The 23,537-nt window shown below is 55.7% G+C and overlaps 1 protein-coding gene and 1 long non-coding RNA gene across 2 annotated transcripts in view; both read left to right on the top strand.

Moving 5' to 3' along the window:
• The window catches only part of LOC112131386 (ras GTPase-activating protein 3-like), a 108,647-nt gene that overhangs the window by 7,076 nt on the left and 78,034 nt on the right, over positions 1-23,537 (top strand). The window lies entirely within an intron of this gene.
• LOC134760423 (uncharacterized) lies at positions 15,015-17,578 on the top strand. Its single transcript, XR_010137833.1, has 2 exons — positions 15,015-15,147; positions 16,110-17,578. It is a non-coding gene; the product is annotated as an uncharacterized LOC134760423 (long non-coding RNA).

Raw genomic sequence — 23,537 nt, 5'->3', positions numbered from 1 at the left:
AGCGCCATCCTCTTGGTGCTGTTCTCACGATAGTGAGTGAGTTCTCGTGAGATCCGGTGGTTTAAAAGTGTGCGGCGGTACCTCCCACCTCGCGCTCTTGTCCCTGCTCTCGCCGTGTGAGACCCCTACTCCCCCTTCACCTTCTGCCATGACTGGAAGCTTCCCGAGGCCTCCCCAGAAGCAGATGCCTCCATACTTCCTGTACAGCCTGCAGCACCATGACCAATAAACCTCGTTTATTTTGAATTACCCAGTCTCAGGTGTTTCTTTATAGCAATGCAAGAACAGCCCAATGAGCAGTCGCCAACTGAAATGGTGATTATGTCATGTGCATCCACACGTGGGCTGCTCTGTGGCTTTCAAGGAACATATTAAGCCCAGGCCAAACCACATGACTCGCAGGAAGTTCCACGGCATAGGATTTGAAAGAAGCAAAATGAGAGCGTCCAACACCACCCCCTAGAAAAATGATAAACACAGATCAGATGAGTGTGCGCAGATCAGGGATAAGACCCACACAGCCTGCTAATTGCATTACCTGTGGGATGGCAGGAGTGCTGTGGTAGGAAGAGAGACAGGAATACGAGGCCTTCCGTAGCAGCAAGTATATGTCTATTATGCATCAATGTGCAACTATGTATACGGTGGGTGAGTGAGTGAAGAACAAAGGCGGAGCTTAGAAATCATCCCTTCACAGACTGCAAGAACGGTGTCGGCTGTGGAGGACGCCAAGGCCGAGAAAGAAAACAACTTGCCTTCATTCAAGATGATGTGCTGTGTGGGAAATGCGTGTGGACAGGTGAGGGAGTGGCTCCGTCAGGCCGCAGCGGGCATCCAGCAGTGACAGGCGGAGTGCAGTTGTGGCTGGCCCCTGAGAGGCCCCGGCCCCTGACAGGCCCCTGACAGGTTTTGGGGCTCCAGCCTTTGTGTCTAGGAGGCTCTGGCACAGGTAAAGGGGAACTGAGGGTTACGTCACCTGTGACAGATGGTTCAGGGTCTCTCTGGGTGTGACGCAGAGCCCAAAGTGAACAGTTACAAACGTTCAAGCTTTGCTGTAGATGCGAGTTTCAGAGTCACCAAGGTGCCCGGGAACCCCCTCATTGGGCCTGGATCCTCGGAAGTGAGTTTCCCCATGGGTTATTGGTCAAACGGCATCAGAGTGTCTGGGAGATTTTGTTTTTCTGTGAGTATTTTCTCAAAAATAGTGGTTCCTTGTTCTATGAGTGTCTGAAAATATTAGGTGTGTTTCTGCAGACAGGGTTGGATTCCTCAGGCTGTAGCTCTAGCCACCCTGAAATTTGGCATTCTTAGTTTTCGTTTTCAAATAAGCTTGAATCCCACATTTGGAACAATCACCCAAATTTAAGGCTCAGTTTTATTCCTTCTGGGAACAGTCAGTGCCCTGCTGGTATCACAACACAGCTAGTAACGGCTGCAGCGCTGACCCACGTGTCCTGGGTCCCGAGAGACACCGTGCCGGGCTCCTGGGGGCTGGGCCGGGGGCTGGGTCAGGAGACAGGAGCCACACTGGGGACAGAAACCGGTGCCTTGACCTGGAATTGATCGAGGAACGACTCTTGCACCTGTTCTTTCCTCTTTACATTGTTTCTTTTATGTTATCTGAATAATTTCCAACCTGTAAAGAATCATCCGTCTTGGCCCTGACTGCCCATAGGATAAAACTCCAGAGGTTGGTAAGGGGTCTGAGTCTTTCCTAGACACTGTGGGGATCCTTTTTCTGACCACTGACCAGACAGATGTCTGCTCAGGACATGCATGGGGTCCGTGGCTCCCAGCCCCGCATGGCCCAGCCCCTGGATGCCTCCCTCACCCCAGGATAGGCCAGAGTCCTCAGCCCCTTGCTGAGAGTCACCCTCCCTGCTTGGTGCTCATGGCGTGCCCAGGGTAGGACGGAGGATTCTCTGAGATGCCTGACAAAGCTTAGGGGTGATTGTTATTGTGTCTTCCTGGAGTTTCGTTTTTGGACTTCGTCGTCTCCAAGCTGCAGCCTGGGTCTGAATTGGGCGTGATCGCCCAGGCCAGCTGTTCATGTGGCGTTGGAGCCAGTTCCCATTTCTGCGTTAGGTTTCATTCCTGGCCTTTTGCCTGCTTTGAGGGGCTGCACAGAGTAGCTGAGGGCCCGTGCATGTACCCCTAAATCTTCTCTTTAGCTGTGTTCCTTCTGAAGGAAAAGGTTTCACTCTTCTTTTCAGCTCTGGAGCTTTCTTGTTTTGGCTCCAAACCCTCGAGGTGCTGGAGCAGCTAGTTTGCCTTGATCTTGTCACTTCTGTGTTTTCTCTTCCCCAGAGCAGCCATTGCTCTGGGAGCCTGAGGGCCAGCCTCAGCCCATGGCCCCTGCTGGGGCGGCTACCTTGGCGTCCAGTGGTGACTGTGCAGGACACATGTTTCCTGCCCCCATCCTCTGAGGCTCCAGGAGGAAAGTGCTGTCCCCAAAGCCATGCCGGCAGCAGGAGCATCTCCATGCCGGGTACGCACCGAAGCTGCATCCAGGGTGTAGGGACCCGGGAAGGTTGTCTTGTGGTGGACTCTGATGACCACAGCCCAGGTGCCTTTGTGGCTCGTGGAATCCCTTTCTAGGAGGCTGGGTGCTGCCGCGGCCTTTTCCTTCCTAGAGCCCTTTCCCATGCAGCGTTGGCTGGGCCTGCTCAGCACTGTGGCAGCTATCACGGCAGCCAGTGGTCCTTGCTTTGGGCAGCAGTGAGACGCAGAGGCCTGGAGTCAGGGCTGGGGCCAACCTGCTGGAGACCCCCTTCCTAGCTGCGTCCCTCACTCAGGGCTGACCTGCCGGAGACCCCCTTCCTAGCTGCGTCCCTCAGTCAGGGCCGACCAGCCGGAGACCCCCTTCCTAGCAGCGTCCCCCTCACTCGGGGCCGACCTGCCGGAGACCCCCTTCCTAGCTGCGTCCCTCACTCGGGACCGACCTGCCGGACACCCCCTTCCTAGCTGCGTGCCTCACTTGGGGCCGACCTGCCAGAGACCCCCTTCCTAGCTGCGTCCCTCACTCGGGGCCGACCTGCCAGAGACCCCCTTCCTAGCTGCGTCCCTCACTCGGGGCCGACCTGCCAGAGACCCCCTTCCTAGCTGCGTCCCTCACTCGGGGCCGACCTGCCGGAGACCCACTTCCTAGCTGCGTCCCTCACTCGGGGCTGACCTGCCGGAGACCCCCTTCCTAGCTGCGTGCCTCACTCGGGGCTGACCTGCCGGAGACCCCCTTCCTAACTATGTCGCCCTGTGTGGAGGCCCCACTGGTTCTCCTGAATGCTGCGCCCTCTGCTTCCACGTCAGAACATTTCCCTCCAATGGGCAGGGGCGAACCCGCCTGTACCCCCAGGCCCAGGTGCTCCCAGATGCAGAGCAAGCCCACCCAGCAGGGGAAGGCACGGCTCGGGGGCAGGAAGGAGGCGGTGGAGCTGGGGGTGGTTCGGCCCCAAGCGCCCTGAGCCTCTGGGCGCCTACTTCATTCTGGCCCAGGCTGCATGGGGGTTTCCAAGGCTGGGGTCAGAGTGGTGGACAGGGCCATTAGCAGAGATTCAGGAAGAGGAACCTGTTCTGGGAAAACCATCTGCGTGCAGAGCCCAGGGGACTGGCCGTGCTGGACTCTCCTCCGAGGTCAGGGTGGGATCCTCCAACAGGGCTGGTTTTCCCATGGCCTTTGGGATGAGGGCTTTTCTGGGGAATTCCAGATCCCCCCAGTCTGTAGCTGCCAAGCTCAGCCTTCTCAGGAAGCCTTGCTGGCCGGGGGTGGGGCTGACTGCCAAGGGGCCCTGGAGGCTGGAGCAGCCTGGGGAAGGTCTGCCGCCGTGGCCTGCTGTGCAGTCTGGAAGGGACGCCTGGCCTCCCAGATCCTCTCCCTCCCCGACAACAAATGTCCAAGACTGACTGCTGAGATTCTGGGATTTGCGGTGGGCCCCACAGGCTGGACTCTTCATTAGTTTAGGTGGCTAGAGGTAGGAGCCTCTGGGCCCTATGTGCCCCTCAGCCAGTCACCTGTAGTGACAGTGGGAGCAGGCTCCTGTACTCGGCCCACAAACCTGGTTCTGCTAGCCCGGCTGCATGGTGCGAGGCAGGAGAGAGATTCCGAGAAGCTCCTTCCTGAGCGTGCAGGGGGCTGTGCATGCTCACAGCTGTAAACAACTAGTATCTCATTCACTGTACAGGGCTAGTGCAATGGGCCATAAACTCACACGGCCATGCTGCTGCACTCAGGGACTGGTCTGGCCACCCGCGTCCTCAGGGCTACAGAGGAGTGAAGTGTTCAAAGTCTTTCCCTGGGGAAGCCGAAGGTCGAAGGTCGAGCTGTGCCCGAGAGGCAGAGGTTCAGGCTGAGGGAGGAGTCCGCATCCTTATGTTCCTCGGAGGCCTCCTCTTGTGACATGCTTGCACACACTGCACACGTATGCACACCCATGACCCTGGGACCGTTTGGGGCAGGATTGCACGGCTTGATGTGCAGTGTTGGGTGGAAGTAAGGGAGGCTCCGGTGGGCTTCTGCCGGCTTTTCCTTTAGCCAAGATCCGTGGCAGAAGAAACGGGCCAATCTGTGCTGAGTAGGATGCATGGAGTTTAAAACTTCTCAAGCAGTTCTTAATCGTTTTTATTCTACCCCACGTGGCTGAGGCTGGGGACACTCTCCAGACAGCCCCGTGGCTCTCAGGGGCCTGGTCCCAGGAGGCTTGGCGGGATGTGTTTGGGGCACCAGGGTCCGAATGCCCCGCGGGTGGCCTCCTGCCTCCAGCCGCAGTGCTGGGATGCACCTGCCTTTCTACTTTCCACAACTTGAGATCTTTTCTGGCAACTGCTGTGCGATTTTCTAATATTTTGTATTTGTATAAGAAACGTCTTGTTTTTAGGCCCACAAGTTGTTCTTTTTCCTAATAGCTTTTCCCTCTACTTGTCACTGACCTGTTCTCTTAGGTGGCTGCGTGTTACAGGGGAGTCCCCAGTCTTTGGACTGTTCCAGAGCCCAAGACTAGCTCGGCTGTGCCACTCAGGGAAGCACACTGGAATTCAAATGAGACAGATGTTATTCTGGGAATAAACTTGATCCTCTTAGATCTGTGTGAGAAGAAAACGGTGGACAAACATTGGTGCTTGAGCTGTAATTAGTAAGAAATTACTGGTGTTCCTCCTCACCCGTGCCTGGTGATAGGAAGTCAGAAGAAGAGAGTGTTTGATCACTTCTAGATCAGTAGGTTCTGATGATGAAAAGTCCCTTTCCGTGTTATCTGTGGGGCAGGGTCACACGGAGTTCTCTGTGGGGATTGTTCTCCACCAGGGCTCGTTGGTCCAGACCCCTCGAATGGCATCGACGCCTGGCTGGAGAGAGGAGGGGGGGCCCTGATCGATGCCTGGCTGGAGAGGAGGGGGGCCCTGATTGACGCCTGGCTGGAGAGAGGAGGGGGGGGCCTGATCGACACCTGGCTGGAGTGGGGGGGCTCTGATTGATGCCTGGCTGGAGAGAGGAGGGGGGGCCCTTATCGATGCCTGGCTGGAGAGAGGAGGGGGGGCCCTGATCGATGCCTGGCTGGAGAGGAGGGGGGGCCCTGATCGACGCCTGGCTGGAGAGAGGAGTGGGTGCCCTGATTGATGCCTGGCTGGAGGGGGGTGGCCCTGATCAACACCTGGCTGGAGAGAGGAGGGGGGCCCTGATCGACGCCTGGCTGGAGAGAGGAGGGGTGGCCGTGATCGACGCCTGGCTGGAGAGAGGAGGGGTGGCCCTGATCGACGCCTGGCTGGAGAGAGGAGGGGGTGCCCTGCTGGTTCTCTCCCTGCTGCTGGGGGATCCTGAGCGATCGGCCCTCAGAGGCGTGAGCAATTGTCTCCAGGACCTCCATACGGCTTCTTGAATTCCCCAGCTGGTCCCATCCATCTGGAATCAGTGGCATTCCTTTCTGTCTTCATCATTTCCTGCTCCATTCAGCACTCCTCGAGTATTTAGAGAAAGAGTTTCTCAGCATTTGGACCCAAGAATGTGTTTATGGAAATGCTAAGTGAAAATGAAAGACTGGAAAGGAAAAAACACTTTCCACTACGTTTTTGCTAAGTGCCTTTGTTTTTAAGTTTATTTTGTTTTATAAAGTGTATTTCTGTGTTTTCTTTAGGGAAGCCCTTTCTGCCCTCCATGTGCCCTTCCCAGGCCCGGGAAAAGAGCTGGGGTGGGTGGGTCAGGAGGAAAGGGGGGTGTGGAGAGGGAGGGGCAGCCAGCCAATGTCATCCCCAAATAAAAGCGCTTTGATTTCTTTCCACCAGATCATGATTCATTGTCATGGGTGACCATTTAGTTCTGTGCTCCCCTGGTTTCCTTCTGGGGGACCCCACGGTGGCACCCACACCCCTGTCACTGCCCACACCCAAGGCTTCCCTCTGGGTAGCTGCACTGGAACCAGTGGGTTTTATGAACACAAGAATGCTGGTGTTTTTCATGCAGGATACAGCTGCTGACTTTCAGCAGAGAAGGCCAGGCAGTGGGCTAGCCTGGTCTGGTTAATAATTCATCATAGATTTGTGGATGGTCACATTGAGTGTGCGGAGCTTGAAAGCTGCCACTCGCTTAGAAGCTAGTCCAGATTTTAGTATGCCTGTGGCTTAAAAGTGGTGGTGACATTGGTTTTCAAATAAAATATATCAGAAATATTGGGACATTTCTGTGCATCTAATCAGAAAATTGTGAGGCTTGTAAAAATGTGCTGTGCATTCTTAACTGGTGTGTTTATTAGGATTTGGGGCTAAAGTTGGGATGTGATAGAGTCAGTGTGAGATGGATGACTTTTTAAGGTCACCCACCAAAAGGCAACAATGGCAAGGCAAAAGCTTTTAGTTTTACTTGATGTGTTAATTACAAATATTAGATAGAGTAAAGTTATTTTTCAGAAGCTTCCCCACCCACTAAAATGTCCTCCCACAGGCACTTGGCTGGGGGGTTTGAGTCACGTAGGCGGCGGTGGGCCTGAGTTTGCCCCCCTGGGGTTCCTGGGAGGCAGCCGCAGTCGTCGGGAGCCATGAACTGGGGCTGTCCCAGGATATAAGGGAAATATTGGCTGTGCCTTCCAAGTTATTATAGAGTAAGGGATAAATAAGACAAACCCATCAATGTGGCCACGTATTTTTGAGAATCATAATGAGAATTTTCAGCCTCCTTGAAGAGGTGAGCTACTATTGTGCTCAGGAAGATTAAGGCACTTCTAACCGGCTGTTCCTGCACACTCACGGACACTTGGTGTGCAGACGTGTGCACGGCAACATCCACATGTGCACACAGGTGCGTGTGCATGTACCCCTCACACACGTGCACAGGGCCTCACACACATGCATACAGGTGTGTGTGCATGCACCCCTTAGACACGTGCACCCCTCACACACGTGCTCACCCACAGATGTGCATACAGGAGCATTGCCTGTACCCCTCACACACGTGCACCCCTTAGACATGTGTACCCCTCACACACGTGCTCACCCACAGATGTGCATACAGGAGCATTGCACTCACCCTTCACACACATGCACCCCTCACACACGTGCACCCCTCACACACGTGCACACCCACAGATGTGCATACAGGAGCATTGCATGCACCCCTCACACACATGCACCCCTTAGACACGTGCACCCCTCACACACGTGCACCCCTCACACACGTGCACCCCTCACACACGTGCATACAGGTGTGTGTGCATGCACCCCTTAGACACATGCACCCCTCACACACGTGCACCCCTCACACACATGCACCCCTTACACACGTGCACCTCTCACACACATGCACCCCTCACACACGTGCACACCCACAGATGTGCATACAAGAGCATTGCATACACCCCTCACACACATGCACCCCTCACATACATGCACCCCTCACACACATGCACCCCTCACACACGTGCACCCCTCACACACGTGCACACCCACACTGATGCAGAGGATTCTCCAAGCCTGCAGGCTCCGCGTGAATAGTAGAAACTGTATTTGCAGAGTTAATTTTTCATTAAGCAAAATTATTAGGCTGCCATTGAACATTGAATAACTTTTTCCAAATTATTTAAAGTGATAAAAACACGTTTTCCATTACAAATAAATTAAGCATTAACTCAGTAGTGTTTTGCCTCTTCTAAGGGTTCGTCTGCCGTAAGGTGCAGTTTTCCCTCACATTTTAACGGCTCTGACGGGCGCTGCTCAGTCACCAGTTTCCCCTTTCCCAGGGGCTTGGAACAGTGGTCTGTCCTACGCTGGAGTCTTTTGGATTCCTCAGAATGCGGCATGTTTATGAAAAAGCATTAATAGGGAGGGGTAGGGATGGGGGTCTCTAGGTTAATAGGGAGGACGGTATTTCTATTTCATGTATGTGTGTTTCAGAGTTGCAAATCACCTCAGATAAAATAGGGCCCCTCAGACAAGACAGCAGGCCTGGCCCGAGGGGAGGGGTGTCTGTGATGACCTTCTCAAGGCCAAAAACTTCAGGACCAGCAGGATTCCTCCAGAGAATATTTTCTTGAAGAGCGTTAGCTGCACGTTGCGAGGCTGGCTGAGAGGGCACAGGCCCGCAGGGGACCGGGGGTTCCACCCCTGCGCTGCTGCCAGGCTCTGGCTGTGTGACCTGTCACCCTCCAGGCCTCAACATCCACACTCATGTCAGCAGAGTGATGACAACTTCCCAGGGACCCCAGAATGTCACCTGCCTCAACTGCAGGCGGCCTCTGAGCACGTGTCCCATTGACAGAGCGTTTGGGTTTCTTCTTTAAGCATGCTGGTTATGACAGAAAGTAAAATATTAACCAAGAAGAATAATCTCACATTTAAATATAGCTTCACACAAACACATACATCTGTAGCAACGTAGTTACAGGAGACCGAGAAGGCGTGGGGGCTCCTCATCATTCCAGGCTGTGCTTTTCCCTTGAGAAGCAATAGAGGTAGGAGACTGCGGCTGTTTCTGACCTCTGGACCGGTTAGAGAGTGTTTGTAGGGTAAAAACATACATAGGAGGCTGTGTGTTATGGGAGGAGCCACCAAATCGGCAGGCAACAGTGCGGGGGACACGCGGCCTGCAGAGGGCATGGACATGACCAGCTGCTTCCAGGCCTGCGCTCTGCCTCTGACGGCTTTATCTCTAGGGCGTGAGTCTCTTGTGACAGGAAGTGAGTATTAATGAATCAGTTAACCATTTTGTAAACTGGGAAGTTGTCTTGTGACCAGCCTTGACGCAGGCAGGCGCCTCCCCCGCGTGCCCGACACTAACCCAAGCCTTATGTTTTGTGGGACACGTGGCCTTGCCCGGGCCGAGGGTGGGTGTGACTGTCCAGCCTCTGTGCCACCAAGGTGGCATGTTCATTTATTGAACTCACATCCTCACCAGCCGTCCCAGCCAGGAGACGCTCGGGAAAACTGCTACCTCACGGCGGCACAGGGGCCTTAAACATGTTGCCACTGGACATAATGGAAGCTGCCGATGACACCACACGCAAAGCCTCCCATGGGTTCCAAGTATTTTTACACGGCCAGACCTGTCCCTGTGCCTTGTTCAGTGACCTCTCTGTGGAGAGGCCTTCTCCTGCCGGGACCTGTAGTGGCCCACAACTGGGGGTGGGGCTGGGGAACCTGCAGCAGCTCACAACTGGGGGTGGGGCTGGGGGTGCTTTCACCCACGGCCAGGGGTCGTGCCTGGGAATTTCCCAGCTTAGCACCCCCCGTCGTCCCCAGAGCTGGGAGCTGTGGGTCTTTCCACTGTTGGTCACGACTCTGCCCTGTCCCTGCACATGAAGACGGGTGGCTGAAAAATCAACGCCAAGTAAGCTTTGGAGGGAGCATGTTTAACCTGCCCTCGGGTTTACAATGAAAGCCTGCCCACATTTTATCAAGGGATGCTCATAAACAAAGGTTGGCGAAGGATGAAGAAAAACAAGTTGCTTTTATGAGTCAATTAAATATATAATAGTGCTCAACTCATTTTGGCCTGTGTGGTTTAAAGAACCAGATGAGAATATGCTGTTATTTACTTAAAGGTAAAATGAGGGTCTGGGCCCATTTTGTACCATTTAGCAAGTGAATGGGTAGCTTTTGTGGTCAGACCTCACTTTGGCTGACAGAGCTAGGAAATGTGCAAGGAGCATTTGCTGATTAATTCATCTCCCTCCATCCATCCGTGTCCCCGTTCCTTCACCCCCCTGCGTGCCAGGCCAAGATATGCTAGAGAATGTTTCCAGAGGAGTTCTGGACTCAAGTCTAATAAAGGAAACCCCAGGAAATCCAGAACAGAAAGTTAGCGTGTGACAGGAGGAAATTCGTTTTGCACTCCACAGCTGAATTTGTGGTTGCCTTTCTAACATCACATGGGCCGTGCTGAGGATAGGGCAGGTCTCTCTCCCCTGCACAGACATCACAGACGCTCGCCGTGGTGGGGTGGATTGATGGACATGGTGAGAGCTGCATGGACATCGCAGATACTACAGACATCGCAGACACTCGCCATGGTGGGTGGACTGATGGACGTGATGCAAGCCGTATGGACATCGCAGACACTACAGACATCTCAGATGCTCGCCGTGGTGGGGTGGACTGATGGACGCGGTGTGAGCCAGCCAGTCTCTGATGGCAACTGTTTTACATTCCCGGGTAGCATTTGTCCCCTCTGGTTTTCTCATTGGCATCTTTCTCTCTTTTTAAGAAATTCGTCAGAAGCAACATGGTTCTTCCCAGTGAATGTAACAGAGGTCTGCTTGACATTTTAGATACATTTCTCAAATTCTCCTTCCGTTCCTCGCCAGCCACTGTGTGTTGTGCTGAGCTCAAGCCACAGGTGCATCTGCCCAAGTGCTGGGCCCTGTCAGGAGGAGCCGTCTGAGGCCCCCAGTCTCCATGGAAGAAGGTGCCTGTGAGAGACGACGTGCCAGGAGGAGGCTGGTGTGGCTAAGCAGACAAACTTACACTCAGAGAAGCCTCATCCGTGGAAACAGCCCAGGATGGGCAGCAGCTGTTGGGCTCTGGAGTTGGCATGTGGCTTATGGCCGAGCATCCCCTTAGGATCATCCCAGCCCTCCAGCTCCTGCCCCCAAGTCAGGAAAGGCTTCTCATGCATGGCAGGGCATCCGCGCACTCTGGAGTCCTGGTCGGCCTCTGCTGGGATGGGCTGGGCCTTTCTCTGAGCCCCAAGGGCTTTAGTGCCTCCCAGCCCCACCCTCCAGCCCTCCCTGAGCTAAGCACCTTCCCAGCCTCCTGCTGGCCTCTGATTCACTCTCTGAACGGTTAGTGTTGCTTTTTTGCTGAGGATTCTCTTGGAAACCCTTTGAGCTGAGAGATGAGCCCACAGCGGTGCCTCTGCCTCGGATGTTGGTGTCCCCTGCGGCCCCAAGGGGAGTGGACACTGGCAGTCGGGGCACCTTGGCTGTGGGAAAGGAGGACCACGCTGGCCACAGAGGCCTGAGTGTGTGGGACCAAGGCAAGCAGGGAGAACTGGCATACCCCCACCCCATTCTCCAGTTACCAACCCTTAACCCGGGGCTCTCCTAGCGGGGTCCCCATACCTGCAGCACCAGCATCCCCGGGCACGTGTGTGAAGTGCTCGTGGCAGACCCCACCCCTACAGAGCTGAGGCTGGGATCTCTCTTTCCACAGGCCCTGCAGAGAGTTCCCATCCACCTGAAATCTGAGACCCCAGTCTAAAGACTGCGATTCTCTTCCTGCGGAGTATCAGGAGCAGACCATCTTCCCGAACAGTCACCTGCAGAGCTCCTGCTCCTTCGGGGAGGGCCCTGACTTTCTCGTGGTGGAAATCCTCCACCCGGTCAGGTTCCGGCTGCCCTGGGTCCCCTGGAAGACTCTGGGGATTGATGAGCAGATGCAGGGCTGCCTGGAGCTGGCCTGGCCCCTGGTGCCCTGCTAATGCCATTTTTTGGTAACACCCATTCACAATAGCCTGGCTGAGGGTTTTGTTCTCCTTCTCTTTATTTGCTATCACTAAATCCATCTGATTAAAAATTAGCCTGGTGTGCCCTTGTCCCAGGTGCTGGGGGTGTGCCTGTGGGCCGCTGTTTCCAGGGAGAGGGAGGGACAGTGTCACTTACGGGACCACACAAAGGGGCGAATCTGCCTTTTGCTTTTGTCTCTTCCACTACAGCTCCCACCCTCACCTGTTCCTTGGAATTAGATAAGGCGAAGTCTGTGCCTCCTTCACCAGCATAAACAGAAGCTATTTTAAGTTGATGGGCCCCAACCCCAACCGAGACACAGGATCCGATGATCCTCTGGAAGTGCCGTTTTTGCTCAAATTGCAGCTGGGGATGTCCTAATTCCTGACCACAGATGGAGGTTTGACATTCTCTGCTTTACACGTGAGGTTTTCTGAACAGCTTATGTAGCTAGAGGCTGTTTTGGAGAAACAGAGATGGTCATGGACATAGTTGCAAATACCAGGGCTGTCAGTGGACATGGAGAAGCTGGGCTCTGTGTGACGCAGGAAGTGACGTTTCCCTCCTTAGAGGCTCAGCCCGTTGGAACTCGGCCTGCAGCGCGTTTGTGGCTCAGCCCGTTAGAACTCGGCCTGCAGCGCGTTTGTGGCTCAGCCCGTTAGAACTCGGCCTGCAGCTCGTTTGAGGCTCAGCCGGTTGGAACTCGGCCTGCAGCTCGTTTGAGGCTCAGCCGGTTAGAACTCGGCCTGCAGCTCGTTTGAGGCTCAGCTGGTTAGAACTCGGCCTGCAGCTCATTTGAGGCTCAGCCCGTTGGAACTTGGCCTGCAGCTCGTTTGTGCCGTTCCATGTTGCAGTTTTAGGGTTTTTTTTACTCTGAGCAGCCCTGGATTATGACAAGTGTCTGGCGATGTCGTTCCTGACCAGAGCGTGGCTCAGCCCCCGACTGGGGCCCACGGCCAGACCCTCATTCTGCTGCCCCCCAACTGGGACACCGTGGCTCTCTCAGGAGGATTCTCACTCCCCAGCCAAGCACAGTCTGTGGTGTCAAACCTGCTGGTGTCCGGATGGGTGTGTCCTGGTGCTCTGAGGCTCCGGTCCGGGCCGTGGGGACGAGGGAGGCTGAGCGGGTGAAGACAGCTGTGATGTGTGTGTCACGCCCTGTGCAGGTGCCAGGAGGGGCTGTCGGTCCTCACAGCAGCCAGGGGAGGAAGCTTGTTGTGTTTGTTGCTGATGAGGAAACGGGGCTGTGGGAGAGAAGTGCTTTGCTGGCTTACGCTGGGCCACAGCTGCCTGCTGCTTTCCTGAGAAGCCATGCAAGGAAGGTGGAGGCCGAGTGCGCGGAACCTGTCCTGTGTGGGGCCAGGGGTCACGCAGCTGTGCAGGGAAGCAGCCGCAGGCACGGTGCCATCCAGTGAGCCGGGCTGTATCCATTTCACCTTATTTCAGACACTGAGATTTGAGTCGCATGTAATGTTCACAGGCATGAAATGTTATCCTTTTGATAATTTTTAAATTACTTAAAATCTACCTTGCGGGCGTTACAGCACAGGGTTTGGTCAGGGGCCCGGGTCTGTCTCTCCCTGGTCCTGGCAGCCGTGTAAGCCCATGGACCCAGAGCAGGGGTCCAGGTTCCAGGCCCTCCTGGGCACTGCTGAATTCTGTCCCACTGACTTAGATTTTTTATGTTTTATTCTGAGCATTTCTGTTTCTGTTGATTCACTATTTTTTTCTGGTTATAGATGGAATAATTTTTGTTTTACCAACCACCCAAGCTGCAGCCACGTGTGACTGGTCAGGTTTCTGTGATGGGGAGAGGGCCTGGCCCTGAGGTCTGTGTCTCACGGCTCTCACTGGGCTCCGCCAGATGCTCGTTGCCCTGAGGGTGCAGCTGTGGCAGCATCTGTGGGTGGCTGAGGAGACGGGACGTTCACCGGGCAGTTGCGCCCCAAGGGTGTTCTGGGGGCTGCCTCGTGTCCCAGAGCTAGACCCACACGATGCTGAGCCTCGTGCTGCCGTGAGACCACCCCCGGTCAAAGAGACCCAGTCCCCTGCCTCGTGGCCCTGCGCCAGCCCCGCCTCTGGTGATGTCTCTTTGGAAGCCACAGCAGGAGGAGGCTGCTCATGGCATTTGGAGGCTCGAGGGCCTGGTCTCCGGGTGTGCACAGCCGGGATGGAGCAGAAGGAGGATGAGCTTAAGTCAGAGAGTCCTGGGCTCCAGTTTTGCTTTGACGTTTATGTTGCTTTAAGAGAAAACAGCTCAGCTGCGCTTTTCTCCTCTCCGTGGCCCTCGTGGCTGATCTGCATGTAAGAAGATTAGAGAGGACCCTGTGTCAACGTTCGCAGCCCACCACAGGCGCTGAGTAAATGTTGGTCAGTGTTTTTCTCACTTTATTTTCGAGCTGTCATTGGCTTGCAATTTTGTAAAAGGCAGCTGGGGTGTGGATTGGAGTGGAGCTCTAAGATGCTTGAGGCAAGAGGAGGCTGTGAACAGGTCTGAGGATTTGGACTGGGAACCACGCAGTGCAAACGAGCTGAGTTCGAGAAAGGCCTCAGTGCCTTGAAAGGCAGCTGCTGTTTACACTTTTCTCAAGACAGAGGCTTCACGTGGTCGCCATTCACACAAGTGCCGAGCAAGACCCTGGCACCAGAGGTGTGGACTAAAAATGAAGCCACCGGAACATCCTGTGACCATCATGAAGCCAGTCGTGGTCGGGGGCCCGTGTGTGTTTGTCAGGCCAGGGCCCTGCTGCCTGCCCTCTGGCTTAAGGAATCCAGTTGGGGAGAAATGCTCCCTCTGAGTACCCCTGGGGTTTTGACCCAGCTCGAGGTTGTAAACAGGTGGAGGGGGCCAAATGGAGAGGCTTTGCTGTGATAGAGACCTGGGTCTGCCCTGCCACCATCCGCCGGGAGCCCACGGCAGCCTCGCCCTCCAACACCCGCACGCTGCGTGCGGTGCACTGAACTGCAGGATGCCTGTGTTGCTGCCAGTTCTGCTGTTTGGGAAAAACTCTCTGTGTTAAGTTGGATCTTCCTTGTGACTGATTCAGAGGAGCCACATTGTTACGGAAGGGCTGGGACCCAGACACAGGGTCCAGAATGTCCTCGAGGTATCAGAAGAACTCCTGGAGAGCAAGCCGAGGGCTGTGTCATCGCCACACCCTCCGTGGGTCCCTGCTCCCGAGTGAGGCTGTGCCCAGCCACCCAGTGACTCAGAAGCTGTGCACACAAGGTGTGAATCCCCCCTTGCTCTAGCACCAAGAAAACAGCACCATGGTGATGGGATGTGGATGACGGATGCGGGGTGACAGACAGGATAATGGACATGGGGTGATGGACGCGGGGTGATGGATGCAGGGTGACAGACAGGGGATCACGGACATGGGGTGACGGACGGAGGATGACGGACGCAGGGTGATGGATGTGGGGTGATGGACGGGGGATGACGGACGTGGGGTGACGGGTAGAGGGTGACAGATGGGGGATGACGGACGTGGGGTGACGGGATGACAGATGTGGGGTGACGGACGGGGGATGACGGATGCGGGGTGATGGATGGGGGTGACGGACGTGGGGTGATGGACACGGGATGACAGACGTGGGATGACGGATGTGGGGTGACAGACGGGGGTGATGGTCACAGGGTGACAGATGCAGGGTGACAGACATGGGGTGACGGACAGGGGATGATGGACATGGGGTGACTGACAGATGCGGGGTGATGGGGGATGACGGATGCAGGGTGACGGACAGGGGATGACAGAGGATGATGGGCTGTGGGGTGACAGACGCGGGGTGATGGACGGGATGACGGAGGATGATCGGCTGTGGGGATGACAGGACTTCTCAGCGCTGGTTGCTCCTGCCTGGGGGTGGGAATGAGTGGGAAGGAGAAAGGCTCGGAGAGGTCTTTATCCAGTGGCCGGACGCGGGGCTCAGGTTTTTCGTAGTGTTCAGGGAATCCTGCAGGGCCACCCCCACCATGCCGGCGGGGAAGCAGGCTTGGAGAGGCTCAGCCTTTGAGGCGGCCGTGGAGAGTGGCACTCAGGGGCTGGCTCAGGTCCCAGGCCAGGTGCGAGCTGATCCACGTCAGCCTCTGGTTCTGAAACACTGAGCCTGGCTCCATTCTGAAAAGTACAGCAGTAATTTGAGCCTTGTTCTGAATGGCCCCGCTGATTCATCCTGCTCTTGCAGGGCCCTGCTGAAGGACAGCGGCTTCTGCTTCCTCTGATCCTGGCAGCCTGGAACTTCCTGAGAGGACTGGGCACGTGGATAGCCATGGTGGGGGACGTCCTTTAAACTGGGGAATGGGCTCCCCTAGACACAGTCGCTTCCACAGGAATCTTCTAGAGCCTCACCCAGGGCAGAGCGGACACCCGCAGCAGCCTGGAGTTCCGGGGAGCCCCGGCTGCCTGCCTGCGTCATGAGGGACAGGCCAGCCCCCAACCCTTGGGTAGGAAGAGCCCAGGCCTCAGACAGGACAGGCACATGGGTGAACAGACGGCTTCCCCTGCAGGAGGAGATGCAGCCGTTCAGAAGCAGACCTCCAGCGTGGGAAAATCAGACCCATGGCGTCAGGGTGCATGAAGGCAGGACACACAGGCCCGTCCCCTGCGAGGGTCAGGACATGAAGGTGGAACACACAGGGCCGTCCCCTGCGAGGGTCAGGACATGAAGGTGGAACACACAGGGCCGTCCCCTGCGAGGGTCAGGACATGAAGGTGGAACACACAGGCCCCTCCCCTGCGAGGACCAGGACACAAAGGCAGACACACAGGCCACGTCCCCCGTGAGGGTCAGGGTGCCCAGGGTCAAGGCTGGAGCCTGAACACTGTCCGCAGACCGTGGCTGGATGGAGACTGCCATGTTGAAATGCCTGCACATCTGATGGAGGTGTGGCCATGCACATGAGAGAGGAGGTGGGGGCGTGCACACCAGGCTGTCTTCGCCACTGCGGCTCTGGGGGGGGCCTGGCTGAGGGAGGGAAAAAAGTTAACTTTTTCTACCTGGAGACTTAACTGGCTGGAATGAATATCTATTTCTTTGTAATTAAGAACATTTTAAAATACAGAAAAATAGTTTCCTTATAAGACTTTTAATTTTAAACATACGCAGAGCTTTCTAAAAGGGACACAGCATATAGTTTGGTTTCTGTGGCCATGTGCCTTCCATGTGCATGGAGGATGGACAGGTGGTTTTGTAACGTGTGTCATAGTTTGCACCCAGCTGGTTCAGGTGTTAAACCAAAAACAATTAATAAAGCAATGGTGGTGATCAGTTCAGACAGAGCCCAACCCCTCCCCACGCCAGGGGCTTATGCTCCGGAGTGGGAAGCATGTTCTAAGTGAGACTTGTGTGTGAATTTTCTACACCTACGCTAAGTAAAATTGGCATTTATTTACAAAGCTCCGAATTACATTACATTTTATATTTTATGTTTAAACTTCATTAGGAAAAATTGCCATTATTGTTACACGTAATGAGTTGACTGTCAATATTTAATATAAACGAAGGAAATGTTGGCAAAAGAGAAATTAGACCTAACATTTTTATTTATAATAATCTCAAATGCTGTTAAATTTGTAAGCATTTCTGTTGCTTTATAGATGTTTTGGAAAAGCTAATTTTAACTTTTCAAGAATGAGAAGTTGTCCCCACTGAAAGCCTAGCACGTTAGCGTCTTTCTTTGCGTTAGTTTCTCTCCATTCTTATTTTGCCCCGTGGAGATACAGTGCGCGCACACACATTCAATATTAAACACACATCTGTAAACACACACAGGAAACATTAAACCCATATGTTTCTATGTATTATTGAAAGTTCATCAGAAAAGACAGCAGAGGCCATGTGCTGCTCTGTGATGCACCCATCAGAGGCTGTGATCCATCCAGAGGCTGCTGTGTGCCGCTCTGTGATGCACACCCATCCAGAGGCTGCCATGTGCTGCTCTGAGATGTGCACCCATCCCAACACCTGGTCATCCTCTTCCTCCCATTCAGTGCCTGCGATTTCCTGCCATGGCCCCAGCGGAACGGCAGCTCTGCAGGGTCAGGACTGCTCGGCTCAGGGCAGGTGCAAGGCGCTCTGTGTGTCAGAGTCTCGCACTGTGGAATGCCCGCTTCCTTTCCCCCCAAGCTGATTCCCCTCACTGTGTAGCTTACCATAATAGTTTCACAGCTAGCTGACTTTCTTAGGCCACTGGAGTATTGATTTATTCTCATGTTCTCTTAAAAATATTTTTCAAAGATTGAGAAGACACTGTAAATATGCCGTCATGGTCAGGTGTCAGGACGACGGACGGGCTGCTCAGAGCCTGGCCTGGTTTCTGTCATTTCTGGAATGCTGTGGGTCTGCTGTAGACGCCAGTGCCTCCCATCCAGCCTCAGGCTGGGGGAAGCGAGGTGGAGGGAGCGTCTGTTTGGTCAGTGCTGGCCCCGGATGTGCCTGTGGCCTTGTCAGGCAGGAGGCAGGCGAGGAGCTTCGATGCCAGTGGTCCCTGTCCCCGTGCTGGAGGAGGGGGGCTGCCGGTGCTGCTCCTCCTTGGCTGAGGCCTCCTGAGCCCTTTTCCCCTAGGTGTCCCCTCCCAAAGTCGGGCTCCTCATAAATTTGGGGGTACAGAGCTCTGCGGCACCCCTTGGTGGAGTTGCCTCTGGAGAGCTCTGCTGCTGCTGTGAACCTGCCTCTGCTTGCTGGTCACATGGCTGCCCAGTGAGCACCTCTTGGTGCAGGGTCCATGGCACCCTGGCATCTCAGAGGGCTGGCGGCTGCTGGGGATGGGGCTGGAGCCCAAGGGCGGGGTGGGGGCTTGCGTGGGGGTCCTCCCAGTCCCGGACCTGCCCTCCACCTGGGGAGAGCCCCACCCACCCTCCTGAGGTGACGGCTTGGCCCTGGAGACTACCTGCCCTGGCTGGGGGCCAGGCGTGCTCTCCATCTCCAGGGATTCTGGGGCTTGGGGAGGTCACAGTCTGTTGGAGGAGGGTGCGCCAATTGGCCAAAGGGTGTTTATGGCCCGAGGTGGAGGCTGGGCGTGGGGGGACGAGGGCCTGGGGGCCACCCTTCCTGTGAGGGCTGCTGACGCTGGTGTTGGCAACACTCAGGTGAACGTGTGTGGGCTGGGGAGGGGTAAACGTGTGTGGGGAGGGGAAGGGGTGAGCGTGTGTGGGGAGGGGAAGGGGTGAGCGTGTGTGGGGAGGGGAGGAGGTGAACGTGTGTGGGGAGGGGAGGGGGTAGCGTGTGTGGGCTGAGGAGGGGAGGAGGTGAACGTGTGTGGGGAGGGAAGGGTGAACATGTGTGGGCTGGGGAGGGGGTGAACATGTGTGGGCTGGGGAGGGGGTGAGCGTGTGTGGGCTGCAGAGGGGGTAGCCCCCCCCTCCAGAACAGACACTGCACTGCAGCCTGCACTTGGAGTCTGATGCTCTCTCAGGCAGTCTTGTCCTGAGTCGTAAATAAGGAACGGAAAACCAAAGTATTGATTTGCTATTTTCTCCTATTCTGAAGGTGCCATTGAGATGCCAAATCTCGGGCGGTTCAGGCTTTTGTTTGTGGTTCTCCACGGGGCGGCTGATGAGAGGCTTTGTGGCCGGCCCACTAGGAGGGCATCGGATGCTCGCCCTGTAATTGCGCTGGGTGTGCCCGCCACCGGAGTTCCCACCCCTGATGACAGGGTCAGGCAGAGAGGCCGGTTCCTGCTAGCTACAGGTTTTGTGGGTACAGGTCATGGGGTGTGGGCTGTGGGCTGAGCCTCTGGCCAGGGTGTGGTGGCATCTCAGGTCTCATCGCTTGTGGGTGTCTGTGGCTGGGGCAGCGTGGACGCATCGGGAGTGGCGGTGCTGAACCGAGACTTGGGCTCTGGTGTCAGGTGCTCCTCGGCGGCTTGTTTCTGTGTCCCCCGTCCCCCCGTCTGGGAGCTGCCCGACCTTCCCTTTGGATGTAGCGTGTGTCTGGGGTTCTTGGTGTTCTCTGTGCTTTGCGAGGGTGAGAGCTACCCCAGAGAGAATGCCAAGCTCTTCCCAGACACCCCGAAGGGCCAAGGCAGCCTTCACTGTGCTGAAGCTGGCTGTGGTCTCTTGGGCATCTCTCCTGACTTGGGCCAGGTGCACAGTGGGGTAGGGCGAATGTGCACACATTTCCGGCCGACTTGGGGGACACCCTCTAGGTCTCCTTGAAGCACAGAGCCAGTGCACCTGGCTTCTCTGCCAAACACAGCAACAGTCACGGCCATTGGCCACAGCCACCTCCACGACAGCCACAGCTGCATTTCTCCTGCTGGGGCCGGCTGCACCGGAGCTGCCCACGTGAGCATCCTTGGCTGACAGCATTGCAGCCTCACTCTTAGAGGTGAGCGAGCAGCAGGGGTGGTTTGGTTCAGGGACCCCAACTCTGGAAGCCCACCTGCCTGGGGCTGGACTCAGGCCCCGTGTTGCCTTGTGGGTGGGTGGGTGGGTGGCACTGCTGGCTGTGTCCGCGGCGATTATACAGACGACTTGGTCTTCCTGTCGTCCCCCAGCCCACAGGACTCCAGCCTCCACAGGCTTCGCTGCCCTCCCCAGGGGTCAGGAAGCCCCGGAGACCATAGGACAGAGGTGGTTTAGTTGGGAGCGTTGCCCTGGGGGTAGGCGAGGCAGGACGGGCAGTGACGCTGCGGCCTTGGCCGTGACACCACCTGGTGGGCTGCAGTCCCACTTCCGCCCCTGCCACCGGCCGTGTGGCCTGCTCACCACCCTGGGCCTCAGCATCTTCTCCTGCAAAATGGGGTCGTGATGGTTCCTGAGAGTGTGTGTAGAGGGCAGTGCTGGCACAAAACGTCAGAGACAGAGCCCCTCGCACCTCCTGCCCATCCCACGCAGCTGCACCAGGCTCCGGGGGAGGGTGGGACCTGAGCTTGGTTCTTCCTGTAGGAAGCGGTCTCACTCCCTCTCTGTCCCTCCCTGCCTCCGTCTCTCTGTCCCTCTCCCCCTTACCGTCTCTCTGTCTCCGTCTCTCTTCCTCCTTCACTCTCGCTCTCCCACAGCACAGGTCCGACGGTCTGGTTCGGTGCCTCCTGCTCTGCCGCCCTCTGGGCTCCTGGCTGGGGCTCTGCTCTGCTTCTCAGCCCGCTGCCTGCCCACTGCCCACCTACACCCCGCCCGCCTACCCCCCGCCCGCTGTGGATCCTGTGCTTCACAGCCCCCGTCTTTCTGTTTTCTGGCACTGGAAGAAGACACTCTTTTTAAGACAGTCCTGTGACTCACAACCAAAGGGAGGTCATGTGCATTGCACAGTTGTTGCAGTCTGGGTGTCTCCGCTCAAGGCTGGGGGCTGTGTGTCGGGCAGGTCCTTCGGTGCTGGGCACGGGGTCTTTCACCCTGCAGACGTCGCTTGTGGGGCCCTTGGAAACTGAGACCTCTGCTCCCCACTTTCTGATGAGAGGGCCCTGTCTGTCTTTATGCCGTCGTCCAGGGTGAGTTGATTTCCTCGTGCCGTGGTCCAGGGTGAATGATGTGCCACATTTTCTGGGAATGGCATTTTCCATGTTTTCCAGACGCCATTGGCATGGCCCACTTTGGAATCCAGCAGGTGACTTCAGGGCCCACAAGCCTCTCACGTCCACCCCCAGGACCCCAGGTGCACCTGCAGCAGTTAAGGGAGACACTTAGACACTGCCATCTTCCCTGGAAGGTTCCAGTTCCAACTCTGGGGCTGTTCGGGTTTTGTGCATTTCACTGCTAGCTTCACTGTTTTACCAACAGGGGTGACTTGGAAACAAGGACAGCCGAGCGTGTTTGCCAAGGAAAGCCCGGATCTCTGGCATGCAGCGCCGGCTGGGGCCCCTGGCATGGGTCAGGGCCGGGCTCAGGCCCCTCGAGGTTCAGATTGTCCATGGGGTGGTGCTTAGACACTGTCTCGGGGCGGGGCCCAGCACCAGCAGTGGCTGGCAGCTCTCCAGCCCTGAGGGGTTCCTCCTCCCTCTGTCCTTCCTGTAGAGGTGCAGGCCCCTGGTGGGCCGTGGGGGTGCAGGGGGTGCAGGGCATGCTGGGGCCACTGTCTACCCGTCCTGGTTGGGGGTAGACCTCGCTGGGCACAACCCCTTCCTAGCACATGGCCCAGGGGTCTGCTTGCCAGTTGGATTTTCCCTTCCTTTCCCTCTGAAATTCCCTGGTTCTTCAATTTTGGTCCCTTTTTCTGGGCCTCTCTGACTTGTCTGTAACAGAAGTGCGGAGAGGTTTGGTGGCTGCCGTTGGCCAGGAATGTTCACACCACAGAAATCAGGAAGGGCCACACGTCGGAGGAAATTGAGCTCACGTCTGAACAAAGGTTTTGTTGATCATCTAATCTTGCTAACCTGAATTGAATAATCTTATCTATAGCGGTTACACTGCAATAGCACAAAAAATTAAGACAGTGTTTTTCTGGTATTTAAAACTTTACCTGATTCAACAAAGTTGCTTGTGACATTGATGAATGAGTGAGGCTCCAGCATTCCCAGTGTGGAAGCCAGAAGAGGTGTCAGCCTAATTAATATAATTTGTATGAGTGGGAGAAATGTTTTAATGGTCGACACGTAACACACTCAGTGATGACGCACTTTTTGAGAACAAGCTAGCAGAGGGTGCATTGCCTCCGTTTGTCAAATCCTGGTTAAATGCAGCCCAGGATTGGCTTAGAGACAAGAGTTTGCTGTGAGAATCAATTAGCTCTGTGAGTTTGAAATAGAGGACTGTGTATCTCATTATTTTTTGTGAGTTGTGTGCTACACATCTTTTACACTAGTGCAATGTATGACTTAGTTAACCTAGTTGAGCTCATGCATGCATTTTTCCCCTGGAGAACCAGGTGTTGTTAAACCTCTGTTGGGACCACCCACCTGGGGGTGCAGCCCCAGGCCTGTCCGTTCCCCTCTCGCATACAGGCTGGGTGTGAACTAAACCTCGCTTGGGTTAAGGAAAGTTGTTTTCCTCACCCCCCATTCCTTCTCTGCAGCTGCCTCCAGAGACGGGACGCCGCTGGGAGACGTCCTTCATGGTTTTCTCTCAGTGCCGTGCGTCGAGGGAGAAAGACACAGTTCCCTTTGTTTCTCACTCTCCATTCAAGGGTGTGTGTCCACCCGGGGAGCAGCCTTGGAGCCTCGGAGCACAGGGAGGTTTGCCCGCTGTCCGTGATCAGGAAGAAAGCATCTCTATCTGAGGCAGATGTCAGCATTGTTGCCACTGCCCGTTATAAGAGAGTAGGGTTCCCCAGGCTCAGGCCCTGCTCCTGAGGTGCAGCCGATATGTGTGCAGGCATCACTGGGTTCCCAATCCCAATTTAGTACTGCGTGAGGCAAACCAGGGCACCTGCAGACACTCCAGCTCCAGCTCTGCTGTTGCGGTGCTGTCCTTCGTCTCACACATGGACGTCTCGGGCCTCCTGCCAGCCCCTGTGAGAACCGCAGCTCCCTGGTGAGTGGGGCGAGGAGGTGGGGGCATCTTCACACCTTCTCAGTTCTCAGCAGTAAGTAATGCCTCTCAGTCCTGGCTGCACCAGAACCACCTGCAAGCTTTCTAATCAAGATGAATGTCTGTTCTTACTGCCTGGAGCCCCCTCCTAGTCAAAGAATGGCAATCTCTGGGTGGGGTCCGGGCATTTCTCCTGTGAGAAGCTCTC

Source organism: Pongo abelii, chromosome 18 (assembly GCF_028885655.2).
Source record: "Pongo abelii isolate AG06213 chromosome 18, NHGRI_mPonAbe1-v2.0_pri, whole genome shotgun sequence".
NCBI classification, from domain to species: Eukaryota; Metazoa; Chordata; class Mammalia; order Primates; family Hominidae; genus Pongo; species Pongo abelii.
Note: the sequence above shows the minus strand (reverse complement) of the source record. Positions and strands in the feature narration are given on the sequence as shown.